Genomic DNA, 6625 nt, shown 5'->3' with positions numbered 1-6625 from the left:
TGGAATCTACTTGTCAAATACAGACACAGCTTTATTTACCTCTTTGAAAACATGAACTCTTGCATGTGCTGTACTGTAACTGGCCTGGCTTTAGACTCCAGTGGGGTGCAAAGGCACGCTGAAGTAGGGTTGATATTTCTTGCATCACGATCCAATAACTAACCCCCTTCCTTCCTTCCTTCCTTCAGGCTTGTCTCTTTCTCTGTCTGTATCATTTTAATCAAGCACGGCGAACAGTCTGCGCAACATCAAAAAAGTCCAGTCGGCAGGTGGCGTTGGTGGGTAACGGAGAGCAGCCTCGGGGACGGTGTTTCACGCTTGATTGGTGGTAAATGATGCGCGCACACAGTGGTTGGCGTTGGGGTTGGTGTTTTGACACGGACCGCCCTTGGAGAGCCGCAGAAAGACGAGGAGAGAAGATTTTTTTTTAACCCTCATGATGACCCGTTTTCAGTTAATTCTTTCTTTTTTGTCCCAAAAAATGGACTAAAAATATCAAAAAAAACATGAAAAAAAGCACCGAAAACATTGAAAAAGTGACCAAAATTTTTGTTTTTTTCATGGTAGATGGGAAGACAACACAAGGGTTAAATGACAAGCAAAGTCCTGATAATTCTTGCCTCAGCTGTCAACTCACAGATTTTAATAACCTTCGTGTAGAGTGACTGGTTTCAGGGGCAAAAAAAAAATACTATTCATGTAAATGATGCAAAAGTTGAAAATCCCCTCCACCCATACCTGTAACATGTCTACCTTAACCCTTGTGTTGTCTTCCCATCATCCATGAAAAAAAAAAAGCCTTTTTGGTCACTTTTTTTCAACATTATTATCATTTCTTTTGTCATTTTTGTCACTTTTTAATGTTGTGGAGGCTTTTTTACGTATTTTTTTAGTGTTGACATTATTTCAACGGCCCATTGTTTGTGACAAAAAGAAAATTAAACTAACTGAAAACGGGTCAATTTGACCCAAGGACAACATGGGGGGGTTAATAGTTTTCCAATCTGAATGGGAGATAACAGCTGACCCTGTGATCCCATGCGCAACCGACACAAAAAGCCGTAAGCAATATTAAAAAAGGAAATGACAACAAAGCGAATCCCTTTTCCGTGCCTAAACTCCGATGGCGAACCGCAAATGAGGATTTCTTTTGATCCAGGAGACCTCATCGGGGGCTGAGTAACGATTCAGTCCCAGACATCTATGACGGCTTCAGCAGCGGTTGGTTTGTTAGGCTCAGAGGGCTGCGTACAATTTTACCCAGAGTTACAGAGGGAGCCGTTGAATATTCAGAGCGACGCGTCCGCTGCCATCCCCCGGGTGGGCGTACCAAATGAGAAACCACATGAGATCACTTAGTCTCCTTTCTTAAGAAACTAAGATTTGTTTTTGTGTGTTTCAGAAGCAGATTGGGTGACCATTGGGTGAGTCATTGTCAGATCTTTGCGTTTCCTTGGGTCTGTACTGTAAATTACAGCCTTTTGGGGGTTCTGCTTGTTGCTTCTCCTACAGTAAAACTAGGACTCCAACCGAATTCACTATGTCTCACCCAAAGTACTAAAGAAAAAATCCCATACATCTACTTGCAAAGCCAACGTTTCACAGACAACCCTCCATGGGCTTCAGTCGGCTCTCGAGACATCCCACAGAATGATTTTATTTGTCAGTTGCCGGCCTGGCGAGAGAGTCTGAGACGCGAGACCACCTGCACTTACTTACGTCCCAGAACCCCGGGAGCGAGTTTGTCTGAGAAGGCTCTGAGGATTAACTTACAACTTTTTACGGCTCAGCCGGCACACGCTATTGTACCTATTCAATCACACTTGCCTCTGGGCTATAAATACATTTTAACGGCGCATGCACATACAGTGCCCGTTTGACCGGGTTCCACAGCGAACTGTCCCAATCCCCCGGGCTTATGGATGTATGGATTTGTCTTCATCTTTGGGGAAACTCTGGGGTTTTCCATCTGTTTAGGGGAGTGAATCTGCGATCACCCGGCAGTGTAATGAGGTGAGATAATCTGTTCGGGTGCAGGGAGCTTGCAGGGGTAGAGGCTGGCAGCCAGGAAATTACAAACCAGACTGCCCAAATGACAGGAACACGGGCCCCTATTAGGTGAAGGCCAGGATGAAGAGATTGTTTTAATGATAGAGTCGGGCTATTTGGTGCAACAGAGATTTCTGGTAGCAAATGTGTCAGATTACACAGTCACATACTTTTTGTACATACTTCAATTAAGTTCAGTTAAAAAGGAATTGTTGGACATTATGGGGAATTTGTTTTTTCACTCTCTTGCCCACAGTGTCTGTATCCCAAAGTCGTGGGTTACTTATTGGGACTACAAGACTTTAGAGGTGCTGGTTGCCAGATTTGATTGTCTTTAAGCTAAGCTAACCTTACATGCCGCTAGTTGTAGCTTGGTATTTAGGATCCAGACATGAGAGTTGTATCCATCTCCTGAACTAATAATAGCAAATTTGAGCAAATAAGTGTATTTCCCAAAATGTGACATTGTGGTTTGATGATCATATTTCCCTTTCATGTAAATTGTTTTTCGACTTCAAACAGCGATTGGAGATTAGCCGGACTGCATCGGGCAGTCGTGTTTTACTCTTCGGGGAGGTTTTACCTTCACGTGGCTGTCACGGTTGGAGAAGATGTGAAGCGGGCATACTTACAGGAGGTCCTGAAAGACAAAAAAGAAGAAAAATAAATGCTTAGTGTGTTTTTCAATCAGCGATCAAACAGACTCAGATTATCAGTGTTCCACTACAGCCACATCATCAAAGTGACTAAGATGGGGAAATCAGGCTCTTGCTGAGAAACCTTGATTTTGCAAAGGAACATTTAATCTCTTCCATGATGTGTTCACTGACTATTCACAGTATTACACTAAAATCCCACCTGTGTTTCTACCTACAGTATGCTAAAGGAAAAGCAGCATTGTGAGAATCTATTTTCCATGCAGTTGGGCTAACAGTGGTCACCAGGCCTGGTGATCACATTCTACATGTTGTAAGTTCCTCTAATTTCACTAGTACAAGGGGTTGCACGCTTGTTAAAAAAAATCCTCCCACGTTTTTGTGAGGTGACACTCGTCTTTTTCCCCAATTACTGCTACTCAAAGGACTGTGTGCCAACTCATTTCAGAGCCCTGCAAGTCGTTTTCGGTCTTTTGGTTCTCATTAAAAAAAAAAAAAAAAAAAAAAAGTACCCAGCTGCTTTAACCCTAAAAAGGGGAATTGTTTTTTTCTTTACAAGCCCTATGTCCTTGAACTGTTCTTCTTCATGACCAGGGGAAAGTGCTAATCATTCCAGCAGCTGGGGCGTTCAAGGAGCCGTGTGTTTGAGGCTCGCCGGGCTGCACTTCTGCAGCGTCGTTTTCTGGATCGTTGAGTTACAGTAGACCACTTAGCTTTTAATAAACCTGCTCCACCGTGTGTTTTTTTGACATGTCCCACTGTGTCGAATGGCTCCGTAAGAACTTTTTGTCTAGCAATCACGGGAAAAATCAAATAAATGATGCTGTAAAGCACATTATAGCCCCCTACAAGGTGTGACCCTTCAAGTTCTGAAATGTGATGGCCTTAGTTAGACCTTTGCTAAAATATAATCAGTGTAAATGTGCCATAAAGTTAAATAATCCACCCTAAATGCTTACTTTTAATGTCACTTTCTGTTCTCACACTGGAGCCCTGGTTGTTGCCTCCTTCCACTTTTGTTAACCGGTCCCCAGATAATGTAAAGGTTACTCTGGACAGCCACTGCATTGGCAATGTGGTTGCAAACAATATGGTGAAAGTTGTTATTATGCTCTAACATGGCATAACTGGTACAGAAAGTGCTGCAATTTTTCAAAGAAGAGTCAGGTATTTGTTGCAAAGAGCGAGCTGCTTTTCTTCAAACTTGACACTAGTGCACCAAAAACTGACATTTAACACTATTTGGAGACATTTTTAAAAATGACATACATATCTTGTGTGCTTTTTGTACCCAATAATCAACAGTGGTGGTCAACCTGCAACACGGGCTTTAATTGAGCATCAATTCCTCCTTTTTGCAAAAGAAGGTTCATCGGGAAAAAAGTGCGGATTGTTCCCCGAATATGGAAGGAAACTTCTAGCACTTTCCAGCCTTGACCACCAGAACAGTTCGAGAGTTGACCCGCCACAAAGAACATCTTCATCCTGAACTGTCACGCCACGCGCTTTCCTTTCCATAGGTTACCGGTAAACAAACAAGACGTCCTAATGAAGTATGCCATTCATTTTTAATGCGTAGGTAAATATCAGCGTGTCTTTTTCCTATTTGTTCTCCCTCTAAAACGGCCCAGTCGTTGCCGTTGGACAGCAGATGAGTAAACTGCGAGACACCTCACCCTGGATTTGTGGGAAACTTGCTGCAGCTCACTTCCTTTTTGGTGAAAGCAGCGAATCATGAATTAAATATGGTTTTCCCTTCAACATCCACCAGCGTTGGGAACTTAAAAGAGGGAAATTGGATTTGCAGAAGGCTTACATTGCATAATGTGGCATGCCGGTGCCTGTGAAGGACAGAATTTTTCAGTCATATAAATAATGTCCTCTATATATATATATATATATATTTTTTTTTTTTCAGTTTTTCTCCTGTGAAATGGCTACACAGCGTTTGACGCCGAGCGCCAATAATGCAGCATGGTGCAATCATATTTTTGAAACGCTTCTGTGAGTTTTGCTAAGGATATTTTTTTTTTTCTTTATGCTTGCCAACATTTCCAAACAGTCAATGTAGCGGAAATAAATGAGCTATAATTGCATGGCAGTGTGCAGAATCATTTTAAGAGCATTTAAAGGGCCTACATTTAAAATAGGAAAAAGTGAAACGCCAGTGATGCTTTTGTAGGAGCCGCAGATAAGAGATGCAGATAAAAAGCCGGTGTGAACACATCTTCACTGACATTCATAAAGAGACTCTGGGGCAGGTGAGTCAGGCCTGTTTCGGATTTGACAACGTACTTTAGCCTTGTTTAGTACGGTAATTTGGGCTATTATACAGCATGGTGAGGCCTGTCATCCCGATCCCTCTTGTCCTCCTTTGAGACCACTATGCCTCTCCGGTCCAGACGTTGCGAGTGGTTATGATTGCTTGCTTGTTTCTAATTGTTATGTCAAGAGGAAGCCATTCACATATTCTCCACATTTGCTCTGGCTGACCAGAGAGAAAAGAACTCGTCTCATCACAATGGTGCCATTTGAAATGTGCTGGCATGGTGGATGTTGACGGGGAAGTTAAACGCTGCATTAACAAAAGGCTGGAGGCTTTATCAGAGCCGCAGCCAACCAGAACATTGGTGCTGTTTTCTGTCATTTGAATTCTCTCTTTCTTTTTGCTCGTTTTCCTAGGCTTACAAGTCCTATACGCTGGTTTACTCCGGACAGCCACACCACACTGATTCCCATCTCAAGATGTGGAAAGTGGACACAATGGGATTCCAAATGATACGCGAATCACAGCTGATTAGATTTGATTCCTGGGACTTTAAGAAGTAGCGGGGTGGATTTGGTGGTAAGACCAGCGGAGTTTTCTTCTCCCCTGAGAGACACAGTGTTTGTTTCTCAGGCTGTAAACCAAAACCGCTCCCTTATTACTCGACCTCACTTCAAATTGGGACCTCGCTTTGCCCTGTCTCTCTAATTTCTTTTTACAAGGGCGGTGTTTTGTTCCAAAGCGCTGGCTGCGCTCTAAACGCTGGAACGCTGCACACACTCCAGAGCCCGTTATCGCCGTCACCGTCAGGTGAACGGAGGGTGGAGGCATGTTCTCGCTGGGGCGTGTGTCCCTGCACGACATGTCCTTCTCCTAGATCCTCGAGATCCCCGCCAAGCTCAGGAGAGAGGGTGCAGGAGGAGGGAGGGGAGACTGGAGACCCTGAACGCATTCTGTTATACATGCTGAACTAGAGGGCATCATGTCTGGGATCAGCACAGGAGGGTGAGAGGGTGTCAAATAAAACCTGAGACCCAAACGTCATCCGCTTCGGCGAGTTTGGCCGTCCCTCTCGCTTTCTCAAACTGCCCCGTCTCCCTGTTTCACTGTGAAAATCCAGTGTTTCTATGGCGACCGGAGCTGACACAATCAAAGTGAACACTGAAACCACCAGGCCACAAATTACACATGTATAACCTATTTTGGCCTCCGAAGATATACAGTGTACTTTTACATGATTGTAACAGCAGTGGATTGAGATTTGAGTGATCTTTGGCCACACACACACACATACACACACGCACACACACGCATGCACGCACGCACACACGCACGCACTCGCACGTACATACCAGGTTCTCCATTGCGGCCTCTTCTTCCTCGCTTTCCTGGAGGTCCTGCAAAAAAGAAGAATATGATCCATTTTTCACAGTAATTTGATTGTCTCTCTGTTTGTATGAGTTTCACATTCTCAGAGTGTAACTGCCCCACAGCGGGGTAAAGAAGAGCCACTGACAAATATTGCCTTTGGACGACAAACAACTCAAAATCCCAGGGTTCATTGAGTTTTTAGGCTCCATTCGTGCCCGACCTAAGGTGGAAAAAAGAAACACACACACACTGCGTTGGAACAAAAGCGAGCGACTTCATGCTG

At 43.9% G+C, this 6625-nt stretch overlaps 1 protein-coding gene across 1 annotated transcript in view; it reads right to left on the bottom strand.

Annotated features, from left to right (window-relative positions):
• col25a1 (collagen type XXV alpha 1 chain) overlaps window positions 1-6365 on the bottom strand; it is a 75519-nt gene extending 69154 nt beyond the window's left edge. The window contains exons 1-2 of the mRNA XM_032510946.1: window positions 6324-6365; window positions 2682-2689 (exon numbers count right to left, since the gene is read on the bottom strand). The gene's annotated coding sequence lies outside the window, so the exon portion shown is untranslated. The remainder of the gene's footprint in view (window positions 1-2681; window positions 2690-6323) is intronic.
• Window positions 6366-6625: the final 260 nt, after the last annotated feature.

The sequence above is a fragment of the Etheostoma spectabile genome, unplaced genomic scaffold (assembly GCF_008692095.1).
Source record: "Etheostoma spectabile isolate EspeVRDwgs_2016 unplaced genomic scaffold, UIUC_Espe_1.0 scaffold302, whole genome shotgun sequence".
In the NCBI taxonomy this organism is placed as follows: domain Eukaryota; kingdom Metazoa; phylum Chordata; class Actinopteri; order Perciformes; family Percidae; genus Etheostoma; species Etheostoma spectabile.
The sequence above is the reverse complement of the archived record's forward strand: the minus strand, read 5'-3'. Positions and strand labels throughout refer to the sequence as shown.